Source organism: Anser brachyrhynchus (assembly GCF_964034855.1).
Source record: "Anser brachyrhynchus genome assembly, chromosome: 1".
NCBI classification, from domain to species: Eukaryota; Metazoa; Chordata; class Aves; order Anseriformes; family Anatidae; genus Anser; species Anser brachyrhynchus.
This window is the reverse complement of record NC_137694.1, coordinates 114,464,029-114,481,354: the sequence shown is the minus strand read 5'-3', so window position 1 is coordinate 114,481,354 and position 17,326 is coordinate 114,464,029. Positions and strand designations below refer to the sequence as shown.

The window sequence follows — 17,326 nt, the reverse complement described above, 5'->3', positions numbered from 1 at the left end:
AGAGTTTAGCCAAAGGAATCCCACAGTAGGGTCCTGGTAGACCTTAAACAAGGTATCCATTTCTGGGGTGATCTGAAATGTCTGGCTCCTGGCAAAACAACTGGGGAGCCTCATGTCTGAAAAAAGACGGGTATGAAACATCAGGGAGAAAGCTGCAGGAGGGTTACCACAGCTGGTAGAGGGACTTTCTGGATTCACTAGGCTGCTGTAAATGGGAAGTTGCTGGTTCTTAGGTGAAAAGACAGCACTCGAACACATGGCTCCCAGCAAACCCTGAGCTCAGCCAGCAACACCCTCTGGCCTCTCATGGAAAGAAGTTACCATCACTCAGTTAATAGGTGGCATCTTGACTTTATAGGAGGAGGCAGCTGCCGTCCTTAGCTGAAGTGTAATCTGGAGAAGAACTTCCCAGCCTAGCAGAGCACCTTGAGGCTGACAAGCCCTGGGTCTAAGTAGAAGACAGAAGGTGCAGAAGACAGCAAGAAAAGGAAACAACGGTACTGTGTAAGAAATTGTGAAGTAAAAAAAAAGAAGGCATTGGCATCATGGTCACTTCAGTCCTAAGTATTTGAACTACAAAATTTGTCATTTTGGAGATTAACAGACTCCTGGACCAAGCCATGAGAAAATCACACAGTAATAGAAATATATGGGGTGGGTGGGAAGCAGAATAGTGGAAGAGAGCAGCATGTCTTGCTGTTTGAGCCGAAATCCTTACAACCGTTCCAGTACAAATACCTTTCATCTTACTACATAAAAGCTCTTGAATTAGACCTTAAAGAAACAAGTATCCTTCTGGACAAAATGTCCAGCATGCAGCTAGATAAATACATGATACAGTGGGTGAACAACTGGTAGACAGTTTGAGCTCAAAGTGTTATATTAAATGGTGGCCAGTCACTAGTGGGGTTCTGCCCGGCTCCATTTTAGGGCCAGTGCTCTTCAATGCTTTCATAAATGACCTGGATACAGGACTCAAATGTATACTAAGTTTGCAGATGATACTAAATTAGGAGGAGCTATTGACTCCCTTAAGAGCAGAGGCCTTCCAGAGAGATCTTGACAGACTAGAGGGCTGGGCAATCACCAACGTGAAATTTAACAAGTGCTGGTTTTGCACCTGGGACAGGGCAGAACACTTAAAAACAGGATACATAGCATTTCCATGTCTTTTCAAAGCCAGCTAATTTACCAAATCTTAATGATCTGACCGCTTATAATAGTAATACGAGGCATACACAATGTTTCAGACCTTCAGAGTGTTCTATCGGCATAAATTAATGACTTCTCACCAACACTAATGTGCGATAGGTACATATTTACACAAATAGGGTAACCAAGACCCCACTCAGAGTATATTTATAGTGACCAATTTACATTCAGACGTGTTAGACTGCATTCTTGCCTGATGACAGTTTTTAGATGTGGCACAATTTACAAGTCATTGAACTACAGACATACTGTTGTGGCATTGCTTCAAATATTTCCAAGTATTTACCCCAACAATTCTGGAAGGAGGAAGCTAGGGTTATCCACCAAAGAACTTGAATCAGCACACAGATGCCTTGCATATAGAAAAAGCTTTTGCATACAAGAAAGCTTTTGATAAAGTGAGAGCTATTTTTAATATCCACAGATGGGCCTCATCCCTTTCCTAGAGGCAAATAATGATAGAGGTGGACTGGGGGACTAACAGAAACTAGGGGCACTCTTCTTTGTAAATTAGTTTTAAAAATGACAAGAAATCATTAGAAAGTAAAGGGGTTCAAAGTCCATCCCCTCTTTGTACCTATGTTTCTTAATGTCTTCCCTGTTTCTGTTTAACTTGCCACTTTTCTGCGACAGTGGCTGTCTCTTTCATTGTGCTTTTACCCAAAGGAAGGGTAAAAGCCTTAAAAGAGACTCTGAATTAGTGCCGGCCATCTGGTCTACAGGTCCATAGCAGCATTTGAACTGCTTACAAGGGATCTGGGAAAAGTGACTGAGAACAGCTATCAGTATGCTTATGCTATGTTTCACCTCTGTTAAAAAAAATTGTCAGTGTCCACTGTCAGAAAATGCTTGACAACACAGCTGTAAATGAGGTAATGAAATCTATCAAAATATCAGCTGACCTACTAAAGGACACAAGATCTCCTCACAGACTTTGCTTCTCACACCACAAACAAAATTACTATGAAAAAAAATGTTTCCTGGTACCTGCTGAGTTATGGATTTCTAAAACACCAAAAGCAGAAGGTGAAAGAGGTTACCCTAGGGTGATCTGAACATCTCTACCCTAATTAGAAGACAGGGACAAACAAACCTGAAAGATGCACGTATCAACCACACATGGCATGACAGCCCCTTGTAACTCAGAATTTGACTGTTTTTCACCTCTGCTGGAAGGAATTCCCCCTGAGATCCTAAAATACATCCACTGCACACCTCCATACCCCATCAGTTTCAGAGTCTTCACTTGATTGCACACACTTCCTGTCACTTCTGGCCCAGAAAAGAGGACAGAAACTAATTCATTTGCAGGATCTGTTTTGTATTGTTTGCTCTTGATTTGTTTGGCATGCAGAGGGCAGTATTTTCAAAAAGCCTCCGTGACACTACAACTGTTCTCTAATGAAATGTCAGTGGGAACTTTACCACTGACTTCATTGGGAACAGCCTTAGGTCAATGCTAGGCTCTTTCTGGAAAAAAAAAAAAATAACCCAGCAAAACCAACAAAAAGCCCTCAGTCTTTTTTTTTTTTTAAAAAAAAACGATGTCTTGTGACTCTATTACAGAGTTATGCCAGTCCAAGGGAGGCAGAAAAAGAATGTTCTGAGACAAAATGCAGAATCTCCTCTAAATATCAAACACAGAAAGCAGCTAGTGACTTGCCATTTTTAACAGTGTATAATCAGCAGGAAACTGTCACAGATGTCCTACATTCTCCAAACAATGTTTCAGTTTCTCTTTCCCTTCCAATCTTTTCCAAGAGTCCCCCTCACCAGCTTTCTCTTCAGTCCTCTGCTAGGTTGCCCTGGGGTCTTTGTTTCCTTTTAAGCACACCCTATTACATATATCCCCTTTAATACATCTAGGTCTCCTTTCCCCTTTCTCACTTTCCTTCATACCATCACCTTAACCTTGACAGTATTAATTCAGGTTACTTCAATTTTTCATCTCAGCGTAAGCATGTAATTGTGTTTAAATACCTGTACTATCCTCATCTGTATGGATAATAGTTTTTATTTCTACAGTAGTCCAACAAGGATGAAATAATTTCCAACTAATGCCCATTGGTGTTAAACCCACAAAACCACAAAAAGCCTTTCCCAAAATGAATACCACTTCCAAATAATTTTTGGAGAGAAAATAGATGATTCCATTGATAGAACCTGGATTCCCTGTAATGCTTTCTTACACTTGCTATAGGCCCAATCCAAAGCTCATTCAGAATTAGTGGAAGTTTTCCATCACCATCAAAGGAGTTAGGATTGCATTATATCTTGTTACAAGAAAATTTTTGTTTTCTCCTACATGAACAGTCTTGTTCTCACTAACTCCTACATATTTGTACAGGGTGTTGTATCCTCACAAGGGGTGTTACACAGTAACAAGAAGAATTTTAGACATCAAATATACCTTCCTTAAAGCCCATTTATTGTTTTTGGAAAGTGCTCAGTTCCTTCAATTGTTTTCCTGTCAATAAACGTTCACTGATGAATATGTTCTCCATGCTGGTGACAGATTTCACCTTTAGTGCAGACAAACAGAAAGGTGGTGAGACCATGCAAACTCAACTGCTGCTACGCTTTATGCTAGCATGAATGAAAGGCATTTTGATAAGTGCCACAGTGTTCACTCCTGGCACCGAACAGCTCAGTAGCTGAGATCGTATGCAAACCAGCTGCTCTTCCAGGTGACATGTTCATTGTCCCTATAGGAACACTCTGCATCCAAATCCCACGCAAACATGCTGCTGGGAACAAAGCTGGCTTGTCTCCATAAAACATTCACAGTATTGGAACAGGAAGCTGATGCATTGTGTGCTATATTTTTTCCTTTACATTCCAGAGAAAAATATTAGAAAAGAAGGAAGATGTGAGCCATTAAGTCTACAGCGCAACCACGTTGCAGTCAAGAACTGAGAACAAGAGCTGATCACCAGCTTCAAGACCTGACAGTACAGAGGAAAAAAAATAATAAAAGATCAATGGCTATGGATTGAGTCTTCATGGCCAGACCTCCATCTGCTACGTGTTTGGGCTACTCCAGTAAAATCAGGCCAGGCTATAGGTTTCTTATGTTCAGGCTCACTCCCAGTCATTTTAGTGATTAACAAAGCACACAGGCCACCACTTTCCCGGAGACCTAAAGTTGCCAGATACCTGAATCCGTCTGCAAATCCTGGACTGAATATGTTCAATGAGAGCAGAAAATAACTCTCTGCTTTTTCTGCACACTGTCCGTTTTAATAAACAGAGTTCCTACAAAAGAATCCCCCTGTGTCACCAAAGAAAATCCATATATGCCTCTTCTAAGGTGACGTTGTTCATGAATGGCACCTGTGTGCAGCCAGGGTTTTCTGCCTGTTACAAAGAGCTCCTAAGCTACATATATTAAAAAGCAGTTTAAAAGCAAGAAAACAGCTTGAAAGGAGTGAAGGCTTAAACAGAACACTATCTAAAGAATCACTCATGCCAGCTCAACAGCTTTTATTACTCCTGCGTCTGCTTTCTTGCAGACTCAGAGGAGTAGAAGATATGGATAATGGCCACTCATAGCTTATATTTTGCCCTCAATCAAAAAACTTCTCTATCTGTTTTCCATTTTTCACCAAACAGCCAAGCTCCTTATGTGCTTGCTGAAGGCAACTGCCCACTTCTTACAGAAACCCTAAAAATAAGACGCAGTGGTGATGCAGTCATACATAAACAATAGCTTGTTTTACAGAAGAACTGCTCGTTATAGACTGTTTATAAACCAATCCCAGACGTCTTTTCTTACACATACATCTGCATATAGTCATCAGTTTTGGCAAGGACAGCACAGAGCATGGTAAATCAGAGGCTCACAGACTATCTTACTGAAATTTATAATTGCAGAGGGCTTTGACATGGCTTTGACTGATAAAAAGACCAAAGTAATGTTCCTGATATATATGAAGTTTCATCCATTTTGAAGCATGCCAACTAGACTCCTGGGCTCTGCAGTCTCTCTCTTCAAAGGAGGTGTCTTCAACCTGCTCACCAATGTGAGCATAGCGTACTGCTATTGTCGCAGCCAAGCTTCCGTTGCAGAAGCCCAGGGAGGAGAATCTGAAAGGGAATAATGAAGTGACTTCACAGGTTTTCCTGGGACACTCTTCCACTAGAGAAGCACTATGTAAGAAAGCAGAAAGAGCACTGATTACAGCTCTAACATTGCCATTAGACAACAAGGCAGATGAAAGATGACATTACCAAACATGATGCCACAAGAATAAGAGAGAAAGACAACTCTCCATCAGAACAGCGTGGATAAGTGTATCACATGTAGCAGGGAGTAAGGCTCAATGTATGGGTTGAACAGATAGGATCAGCACACTGAACACAATATTCCCTATATTTTTTGTTGACAGAAAGTTATTAGGCACGTTGACATGTAGTGTAAGGCCAGGAAAAGGGTGTTGCAGCACTTTGTGAGGTGGAATAGTGGGAAATGGACTAGCAGATACTGGCCTCACAAAAAAATTCCAGTATGGTCATATTATCCATGTTTAAGTGTCCATCTCTTGTCCTCCTTTCATAATTTTTTCATCCAATGTCTACATTCAGCCACAACTGGCAGGCAAACAGGCATCTCAAAGATAGAAAATTCCTACACTGTTCATGCAAATAGAGGGCAGGCAGAAGACTGAGACCCTAGAAGATCTTTTGCCTTGACCACACCATCCACTGTCTGCAGTATGAATTCACCTTTTATTAAACCTCACATGAGAAAGAAAGAGGCCATATATGTGATCCAATGGCCTAAGAGCTTCCATCAGATACTGCATCTTCCTAAATACCAAAGTCAGCCTTTGGATTCAAACCCATCAGAAACAGGATACAGAAGTTCAAAAATTCATGGCATAGGATAGCAATGTCTGTACATTAAGGATGGTTCACATTAAAGATGGCTTTATTCACATTTTCCTGAACCTCTCTACGCCTGAATGCCCTTCTTCCACCTAGAAATTCTTCCTATTTTAGGACATTTTGGGACATTTTTAGAACTTCCTATGTTTGTCTGGATTTCTGGGCCTCTGGAAGATGCAGTGAGACCTGGATAGCAAAGCTGACAGACTTTTGCATATCACAGATACCCTCACTATATTGGCACACTCCACTGTACAGCAAAGGTACCTGATCAGTACCTTGTGCAGTACACGTATCTGGCAGGTAGACCCCATTTTTCTGACCCATATTGGAGATGCCTGAACAACTGTTTAATATCTTGTCTTCACACACAGTAAAAGTCCCATATGTTCTGAAAACGTTGGCTTTGTCAAGCATGCGCAGAACATCCTGTGCATCCTGTACTTCCATGGGCTAATTCTGAAACCACAATATCCATATTACTACACACAGAAAACCTCAGGAGCAAATATGTGAGAGCTAAACACGTCTGGCAAAGAGACTCTGGAAGATTTTTACTTAATCTGGAAAAAAAAAAGTAGAGACTTAAGCAACAGATGAGTAGAGGCTGAAAGTGATGAAGGCAGAGAGAAGGTGGATAGGAGGCCTCTAGGAGTTGTGATGAGGACATTAAGAGTCTGGGCCCAGCGATACCAAAGGTAAGGTGGCTCAGAGCCGTTCATGAGGAGACGCAGAATCACAGAATGGTTTGGGTTGGAAGGGACATTAAAGACCACCTGGTTCCACCCCCTGCCATGGGCAGGGACACCTCCCACCAGACCAGGCTGCCCAAAGCCCCATCCAGCCTGGCCTTGAACACCTCCAGGGATGGGGCATCCACAGCTTCTCTGGGCAACCTGTGCCAGTGCCTCAACACCCCCAAGTAAAGAATTTCTTCCTTATATCTAAGGATCAGCAACACAGGCAGAGAATTATTTGGGGCAGACGGATCTGGCTTACTGCCTGTTCTCCATTACCTCCAGTGGAAAAGTTTTATGCATCAATACAGCAATAAGGCATAATCAAAACAGGGCTATGTGATATAAGCAACCTCTGTAAGCCTTTTAAATAAAAGATTTGAGTTGCAGGGCCTCACAGAGCCTACTCACCACTCTGCTGGCATTACCACCTAGCAGCAGCATTCCCAGCCACCACCAGGCAAGCAAGCAAGCAAACAAACAAACAGCTGCCATGTTCTTTGCATTGTAGATGAACTCAGAAGAAAATACAGCTGCAATTAGTTGGCACGCAGCTGTTGAATTAAATCTTTTACTGCCCAGCTAGTAGAGCACAGAATTATGGTTTATGCTGGATTCGAAGCAAGGGGCACCAAAGAAAGGGTTAACCCTACACCTGTGTGCATGTTCATAATGTGTATTTTTTCCTGAACACATTATTAGTCTGTTAGCTCATTTAGAGACCATAATGAAGTCATTATGATGCCACCAGTATATTTTGCCAGAAAGCTGGCAATCTTTAATCTGCTTCCTCTACAGCATCTCACAAAGGAAGGGAGAAACCAAAACACTGATTTCAACTAACAATGCATTTATGTGTAGTGCTGGGTCCCAGCACATGCTGAGAAGAAAATTCTTTTGTTTATTCCCCCCTCCTTCTGACAGGCTTTACACAACAAGCAGGGCACAGAAGATTCCTCAGTGCAGCAAAAAGCCACTCCACCTTTTACATGCTTTTCATTTTCTCTGCACCTTCCTTTGACCTTTCCTTCAGATGAGGCAACCAAAGATTAAGTTGAAAATTCTTTGAAAAAAGACATGGGTAATGAGTTGCTGTGCACATATGCAATCCCCATAACTGCACGCTGCCGGACTCATGCCTTCTTGGAGAGACAACAATATACACTTAGCAGAGATTCGTAGAGTAAGTGTGCTATGAAACAATGGTTGGCATGTCAACAAAGAGGATTTTCTATAGGAGTCAGGGGCAGGTAGGAGACGTGGGTGAGGACAGAGACAAAGAGGAGCCAATCCACCCCAGGCCAATTTCACACTCACCAGGGTATGTGCATTTACAAACAGGGGGTAAAAAACACTTTTGTCTATCCCTGCTCTTGTTCCCCTATTAAACAAACCCCACTGATGTTTCAAGCTCGCATGGATAGCATTCAAGGCAGGTGTCCATGAGAGCTAAACAAGCTGAGTTTTCCCAGTTAGCGATGGGAAACAGCTGAGCTACATCTATCCAGCCTGCCATGCATGAGGTAACATAAGTCTTGTATAAAAAACAGAGAGGTGAGTAGGTTGGGAAGCTGAATCTAAGGGTAGAGAGCTACTATGAGTGTTGTCTTTTCTAAGGGCCCAATCCAAATTCCAATCAAGCCTCTCACTACTTTCATCACCTGAAAAGATATTTTAGGTGGGAGGTAATTTTACTCTTACCAACAAAATGCTGAAAAACACCAATTCAATGACTTTGTCAGAGTTAATTGCCAGGTGTTCAAGTCTCTTGTTTTCTGCTCACTATCAAGTCCTCCTGAAACTCCAATTCAAACTGCTTTCCTCAGACAACAGTAACTGAGTTACTAGATGATACCCCACAGCTGTAATTTCTCACAAAAGCTCCCATCAGCCGCATCCAACGGCTGACAACAACACAGCAATGTTAGCATAAAGCTGGGGCACCAGCGTACCTGACACTGCCATCCTGTTTCAAGTGGCAAATGCCTGCAGTGCAGCTGATACCTTCCTGTGACGGAAGCCTGCAAACCACCATTTCGAGACAATATCGTAGTGCTAAAGCACTGGCAGCACAGCTGAATGCCAGCAGGGCTACTTGCTTTTGGTAGATGGTGCACAGCTGCCAGCAGCTTGCTGGCACGCCACAGCGATCTGAGCATCCCCTCCCAGCACACTGCTGCATCATGGCCCTGAATTATGACTCTTTTGCTCTCCTCCAGTGCATTGACGGTGCACTGGTGAGAGACTTATCAGTGGGTCCTAAACACTGATAAAAATGAAGATGCATGCTCATGCTGAGGGAGCAGGAAGCACTGAGGGGCCAGGGGGGCACTGTGAGCAAGTGCAGATTGAAAGAGGAAGAGGCAATGAGTATACTGTGGGTTGCTTTTCAACAAAGCAAATTATTTATTTTCTCTAAATTTATATGTGCCACAAACTGCACAGCTAGGGGACTGTGCTCAGATAAGACGAAGAAGAATAGACTTGGAGTTAAAACATGTGAGCAGAACCAGACAATGACTCTCGCAAGTGGCTCTGACCACTCAGCTCACTGGTGGGACCTTTGGGTGGGCTACTTGAAGCTATAGCCTCCCAGATAAAAGGGCACTCCAGTGTGGAGGAAAGGAGAAAGCCAAGGATGGGGGCATGTTCATCCTTGATCACTTGGGACACTCAGCACTGTGTGTGCGTGCTGTTCATATGGCAAAACCCTGGCATTTTGCCACTCCCTGTGGTCACATCTAGCTCTGAGAGGCCCTGACAGCTTGTGGGCTCCCCCACGCTGAGACTCCAGTGCCTGGGCATACAGGCTCCTCACAGAGAGCCTGGGGACAATTAGATGGCTCTGGGAGGTGGTCTTGAAAGCAAATTAACTGAGACTCAGAGGAACAGAGCTAAGTGCCTAGGCCCAAGCAACCGAGCAAAACATGAGCAGGACATCTGCACCCCCACCCTAGATGTTTTCTGTGCTGTGTGCTTTGAACATGGTCCCAGAGCCACTGACCAATACTGGAACTGCCAACGTGAGGCAAAGAGGCCTCATCACCCACTCTGTGCTTAACAGCAGGGAGTGCTGAACTTAGCACTTACATGCGAGACGTAAGCAGTAGATCCATCCGGTGCACCCTGAAGTGATAGAGATACGCCACACATTTTCCAAGGAGTCAGTGCAGGAGGAAAAACAAAACAAAAACACGATTTTAACTAATAATACAAGGAGCTCTTGTGCTGATTTATCTTATGATCATACAAAACAGGGTAGCACCTTTTGGCTGTCAAGGCTGACAACCAAGCAGCTGGAAGCTCTCAGGAAAACTCAAAACCTGCCAAATCAGCGTTTTCAGATGGGAATAGAAAGGGGGCATATCCAGGTTGGAAAAACAAAGCACAAATAATAGCAGATGTATGACAGCCCTTTGGAGTACTGAAACTGGGACTCCTATTGAGGAGCTTTGGCTTTGGCTGAGGAGCTGAGCTGCCCTGAGCCACAGCATAGGAGAGAGGCACAGCACCCTGGTGCATGTACAATGGTCAGACAGTGGTGGAGTGCTGGCTCTCTAGTTACCAGAACCAAAGGAATAGATTTAGGTGCCTGAAGATCAGGAACATCCTCCAGGCTGAATTCCCTGTAGTTATCTCAGCCCACAGTTCTGGGGAACCATTTCAACACTCTTCACTCCCATGCCCCCCGGCAGCACCCGCAAATGACACTACCTGCCATGGATTTTACCAGCAGTCAGACACCCAAATACTGAAGTGATACAATCAGCAGTCAAATGGGAAGAGTCTTAAAAGTGCAGGGAAATGAAGACAGACCTCCTGAGGCCCAGGTTGATCCCCTTAATCCTAAATCAGCTTTCTGCTATTTATATATATTCATTACATTAATTATTATTTCCTAGCGCTACTGATTAACAATAAAATTTGCACCAATTTCTTTCTAATCCTGTTAACCATGAAGCAGGTTGTTACTATAAACACTTCTAAGTGCACTTACTTTTAATTTTATATAAGCTATGTATATATCCTATAGTATGAATATATCCAATGTATATTAGACTTTAATTTTATATCTATACACATCCCTTTCATTCAAGATCATGTGAGTGCATGACTTAGCCAAATGTCTTAGTTACTGCGTCATCTGTAACATTTCTAATGCTAGTATCTCCTAGGCTTGATGCCAGGTGAGTATATGTGTACTCTGTATATGTGTACTCATTCAGTAGCACAAACATACAGGAAAGAGTTATCTGTACACCAAGACCGTGTATGTTGAAAAGATCAAACTTCAGTCTTCTCCTGCGGCAAACTTGGCTAAGAATACTCTACATTTAAAAAGAAATCAAAAATGCTGCTTGAAGAATTACTGAAATGTCAAGCAGCATATGAAAGGACTCTGTTTTCATGTCATCTCCATGCCCTAACTCTTTTCACATCCCTCAGGATTATCATTTTTAAAATTGTATTTAAAAAAAAAAAAAGCTCAGTCATCCTAAGTGGATAATTTAAATGCCAAGTTCCTGCCTGGACTCACATTTTCTAGCTCAGTATTAAATCATTGAAAACAGATTGAATGGGGTGCCTTGTTTGGCAAGCATTGCTGTTCACCTACCAACAGAACTCCAGTGTGGTCCTCTTCTGCAGGCATTTACCCATTGCCTTGACAGAGACTACTCAGGAGAGGAAGAACATTTCAGGCCTGCTGCGTATCCTTTTGTCTCATCCTGCTATTAAATCTCTCTGGAAAAGAAACATCAGCATTCTGGAAGCTGATACTGTAGAAAATTCTGTGGTCCTTTGGACCCCATAAGTGCCAATTCATGTTTTGCTTACAGAAGCAAGAAAATGGCTTTTTCCTCTCAAATAACATAATAATTGCTTTCTCCTTTTTGTGCACAGGACATTAAACAGTTGGACTTGTTTGTCGTACAAGATCAAATTAAAGAGAGCATGACAAGTTAGTGTGTGTCTTCTCTAAAGAATAAGAAAGAACTGGTGCTTACGTTCTTGCCAGCTCCACCCACTTGTCTACCCTGGAAGGTCCAAGTGCCATTTCCAAAGGTGAGGACACCCTGAAAGGTCCAAGTGCCATTTCCCAAGGTGAGGGCAGCTCACAGGTGCTCTCCAGTCCTGGGAATGGAGACGCGATTTGCCTCACTGCTAACCACAGCTAACCATGGCCACGCATTTCAAGGGTGGAAAAGTACTCCACCAGCATTCCTGCATCTCCCTGTTCCCACGTCTCTGCGCGTCCTCCCACACCACACTCCCTGCAAGCTGGATCCACTTGTAGTTTCCTCTGTTTGGAATTGGAAAGCAAATATTCCCCTTGGTCTGCTCCCAGCATAACCACTACCAGCTCCAAAGTCCTAGTTAACTTCTGCTGCTCTGTCGAAGCAGGATGTTCTTCCAAACATGCAGCAGCTGATCCAGGGGGTACAGCATATCCTGCTGAAGAGGAGAAAAACAGACGCCAGACTTTCAGCTGCATCAATAGAGGTAGTTGTGGTTGCAATGCCATTGCAAGCCCTCCAGGCTTAAGCATTTCCACAGCAGGTTCGTAGTGCCTGGGCAAGCCTCAGCACCTTGAAGAACCAAGGCTAGCTGCACACTGAAGTCCAGCAGCATCCCAGCTCCATGCCCGTTTTATTTGGAGCTCCACAAGGAGCTTCCCAGCACTCTGACCTGCTGCCCCATCCTTCTCTCAGGAAGACTTTTATGACCTGCCCCAGATGTGGGAAAGGAGAAAGGGTGGAGGGAAACAGCAATGGCGAAGAACAGAGCGGGTATTAATATCCTCGGTGATGTCTGCACTTTATTTTCCCTTTTAATTTACAGCCTGGCACTTCAGCTGCAGTTGCTGTTTCCCAGATTGCACCTGGTTTGGGAGTTAAAAAAGAATATACTTTTTGTTTGTATTGGCCCGTAGGTCAGACTTGCTTGCTCCAAAGTTTGTACTAGTTATGTATGTACATGTGAGTTTAATAAAGTTTGTTGTCTGTTTAAGCTCTGTTGTTGTCTACTCAATTGTAGGGAAGTGGGAAGCTGTCACTATGCCAGAATTTTTCTTATTGAAGTCTAACAAAACAGTGAGCAATCTAGACAAACCAATAATATAGCACCCTGTGTCCCCAAACCAGCACGCACTAAGAGCTTCATTAAAATTGATCTTGAATTCAGCAAGTAAATCAACACTCACCCAAGACAATACATTAAATTAATCAGGCACAAAATACCCCATACAGATCAGCAGGCCAAATGTTTTTCAAAAATAAGTACAACTGCAACTTTCAGTTCCTGGTCCATATCAAAGTACCGTGATGTTTCACCACAAAGCAGCACATATAATTAGCAATCAATTACTCATTAAAATTGCCCCATGAAGCAAGCATGTGAGCACACAGAACATCTCTAATTCCCTTTGGCTCACTGGGCTCTGGCCTGATTTCATTATAAAAGCACTTCTGGGGTGTGCGAGAAGGCAAAAGAATTGGTCCGGGCCCAGGGCCCACTTCCTTGGCTGGGAGACTTTGTGGTGGGCACAGCCAGCCATGGCCACGAGCGCTGGCTCCCTTAATGCTCCTGGGGGCTAAGCCCTCTCTCCTGCCAGCCTCTACCATCGGCGAAACTGCCTCTTCTGCACAGGCCTCAGATTTCCTAGGTGCAGCTAGGAAATGTCATCTTAGAAAGAGAGGATGAAATGATGGCCATTAAGCTGGCCCAGCCTACCGGTGCCTGTGTCACTGGGATAAGGCCCACCTCCTCCTGGCTGGTAGATGCCCAATCTCCCAGACCTCAGTGCCATCCACACCACCATACAGCCCCACAGCAGCATTGCCCAGCAAATCCTCCCCCACAAGGAAGGGGATTAGTGCATTTGCAACCCTTTGAAGGGCAAGCGAGGGCACCTATGCCACTTGAGAGCCCTATCCCCTGCCATTATTTCCAGTATGCTCCTTCTCCTGCCTGCTGGTACATGACCCTCAATCAGCATCCCTCATGGGCAGCCTAACACTTGATTTTCCAACACCAGGTGGGGTATCCATATTTCTAATGTAAGATTTCCAGAACAGCCCCACGCTACATACCCTACTCCTGTGGTGTCCATGGCTTTTATCAGCGAAGGGATCCTCCAGGTGGGGAAACCCCAGGAAAAAAAACAACAGCTTCTCATAATCCCTGCAGAAATGAATTAACTGAGTGACACACACAGGGGCTGTAAAACGCGCACACATAAAATAGCCTGATCGCTACAAAAACAAACAGTGTTCCTCAGGGATTAAGTGTACTGTAAGGACCCATTTCTGAGAAATTACACCAGAAAATGAATCGATAACTATGAATTAAGACTGTGGACATCCTTCTTTACAAAACATGTAGTCTTAAGAAGTGTTGCTGCTCTTTAGCACGGCCCATCAAGTGGGGGTGACAAGGGTTCACCTGCTACTGGGGGCTGAACTTGTGGGTTTGGAGTCGCTGCAGGCAGCTTTGCAGAGCACTGGGCTGTGCAGGTGAGCCCCAAGGTGCCAGGAAGCCTGCTCAGACCAAGGGCTGGTAACGTGGGTTGAAACACAGCCGCCCAGGGAGCATTCAGGAAAGGGAACTCAGCCAGATGACTCATGGTCTTGTTTTATGCCACTGGCTTTCAGATAGACACCAAAAGAAAAAAAAAAAAAGAAAGAAAAAAAAAAAAAGAAATATATTGGCACCTCATTTGCTAGGAGAACAGCCTAGAAATATTTATGATTAAAAGGAGTGATTGAGCAGTGACATTCAGTGTTTCCATTTTTCAACAATTTCTGTTGGTTTTTTTTTCTCCTTTTTTTCTTTGTGGTCTTTGTAAAAACACCAGAATAATAGCAATTTATTAAGAACTGGCATTCACTCAAAATAGTTTCCCTTAATGTGAATGCTCTTACTGACATTGTAAAATTTATTTACAGTTTCTCTTTTTTCTTCTGTTCATTGTTTGGATGTACCATAGGACACCAATAAAAAAGGTTATTTATGCTAAACAGATGTACTGTGAAAAACCAGATGCAACATGGATGATAACCAGCAGCTGGGCAGGCCCTTGCAGATAAGCTGCCTTTGACTATGGGTTTCTTTCATGCCCACCGTTTTTACAGCAGCTTCTCTGTCACTTACACGGAGGTGCTTAAGACAGAAGTCTAAGTCCCCATTGACTTCCAAAGTCTAAGGAATAAATAAAGTGAGCATCACATCCAAAGTGCTGTGCTTTCTGAACCTCCCCACGCCTCCTAATGCCTTTCCCATTTGGGAAAAAGAAAAAAAAAAAGTGTTTAATACAAAGCAACATGAACACCCTAAGATAGTCTATGGAAAGCTGAAGTGCTGGATTTACCTCAGACATATTCATCTCCAGAGCTGGTCCCTCTGGGCCAGATGGAGAGTGTCCTGACACTGCCTAATGCTTGTAGACAAAGCAAACACATCATTTTTTCCTATTCAGAAATGGTGAGACAAACACAAACAGCTTTCTCACATCAAGATGCACTCAAAGTGCATCCTGCGGTGCCTCAGGTGGACGCAGGCCCACACTACAGTGCTTAAGATCAAGCAAGGGACAAACACATGAAACCACACAGTGCTCAGGGCTGCCAGACACGAGCTCCCTGTGCAGTTGGTGAAGAAGGATGCAGGAGGCATGCTACAGGTGTGCTGCGCTGGCTTCACAATTTCTTCTCCCCTTTGACCGCCTTGGGAGCCGTGGCCTGGAGAGTAGGTGGTCTGAACCACGCATCACTCTCTCAGCCAAAGACATCAAAGTAGGCAAGCAGGATACAGCTGGATACTCCTACTTTCTCCTGAATATGAGTGGTTCCTCTGGCTCTCCCCACAATTCATTCCATTGACATTGTTCAGTTCTCATCCTATAAAGCATTCATTTAACTTAGAGGGGAAGAAAAAGTCAATTAAAAGGAAAAAAAAAAAAAAAGAAGTGCAACAATAAATTTTTAACATATTGTCCCAAACAGAAAGCTGGACCAGGTGCAGGCTCATGATTAGGATCAAGTGGTGGGAAGAGATCCAAAGCGTTCAGCTGAGCTGATTGCAGAGGCCTGGCTTTGAAGGCAGTATACAATAAAGCAACTCATTAATAGCTGGACTTTCACCTTCTTGGCAATAGATGAGTCATGCATTTGAGAAGGTCAGTGCCTTGGATTTTAAGAATGGAAGAGAAGATCAGGATCATTTAGTCTGTGTTACACAGGACATAGAATTTTCTTTCTGCATTAAGATACCATGAGGCTAACGCTAGTCTTGCATACTAGTGATTTAGTACTAGCACTTCTGCATGATCTGGCCAGAAGGGAGCCACTGACCCAACCTACAGCTAAGTGTACAACCTCAGTAACAACAGTACTTTTGCTAAGATCTGGGTATTTGTTGCTTTTCTTATGTTTCTCACTTTTTTCAAATGCGGCCAAGCTTTCCAGTTCGTAAAAGAGATTCCATAAGAGCAATCTGATCCCTTGTTTACAGGATAGTCCCTGTCTTTGCATTATCCCTAAAGCCTCAGATCAGCAAAGCAATTAACCTTCTCAGAAATGCTCTCAAAAGCACAAGTAGTCTCACTCTTTTTCAGCACATCACTTGCTGTCAAAGCATCAACAAAACAGGAGAAACAGTTCTTTACCGTTAGAGGTAATTTGAGCCTATTAGGGGAGCAGCCACAAGAACATTTTGACTGCTGTTTTCAAAGCACAGGGAAGCAACTGCTTCATTGCATGATTGGACCAGGCAACAGAACCCGACTGCTGCAAAACTGGGCTTTCTTGAGAGCTTCACCCCGTGTCCGATGGGGAACGTAATGAATGCATGTGGTGTCTAGGCTTTTGAGGGAGACACTCACAAAAACTAGAATTCTAGTGTATGCCGATATGCTTGACACGTGAGATGCACTAGAGAGAAGAATGAGGGGGTTGTTGGGAATACCAGAGTAATGTGGGGAAAAAAAAGCTCAAAAATGAGAGCCATGGAACATTTCTATATCCTACCTTGCCAGCAAGCACCAGCCTGCTCTCAGAACAGAATTGTGTTTAAATATGTGTTAGCATGTTGCTTGGGCAGAAATGATTGATAAATTTTCTTGAAGCCAATTAAGGGGAAAAAACAGATAGGACCAAACAGTGCTAGGGCCTTCCTCTCCACAGAAAAGAAAGAAGCATCCAGAGAAGCTTCCAAATAATACATTTAGTATTGACATACCTCTTCCACCAACTCAGTGTGGGTGCACTGGAATGACTTTGCTAGCTTCTATCATTTCTCTTGCAAGAAAGATCCTTGTAAACGAAAGAGAGTGTCTAGGTGACAGAGTTCCATATATTCACAGCTTCGTATCTTCTCCTTCAAAAAGCTTTGGAGAGAGAAAATGCAGATCAGCCTCCAAGTTGCATCTTCTTTCCTGAGGTAGTCTTTTGGCCCTTTGTCTCAATACTAGGTTTGGAAGACATCTCTACCCC

The 17,326-nt window shown here is 43.4% G+C and overlaps 1 protein-coding gene across 6 annotated transcripts in view; it reads right to left on the bottom strand.

Annotated features, from left to right (window-relative positions):
- Positions 1–17,326, bottom strand: part of KCNE2 (potassium voltage-gated channel subfamily E regulatory subunit 2) — a 113,174-nt gene that overhangs the window by 45,087 nt on the left and 50,761 nt on the right. The window contains exons 1-2 of one of the 6 annotated variants that reach the window (XM_080604137.1): positions 11,843–12,092; positions 11,452–11,579 (exon numbers count right to left, since the gene is read on the bottom strand). The exons of 4 other annotated variants lie outside the window; for them this stretch is intronic. The gene's annotated coding sequence lies outside the window, so the exon portion shown is untranslated. Of the gene's footprint in view, positions 1–11,451; positions 11,580–11,842; positions 12,093–17,072; positions 17,221–17,326 lie in introns of those variants that run through there. One more of the 6 variants, XM_080604138.1, reaches the window with a different exon arrangement.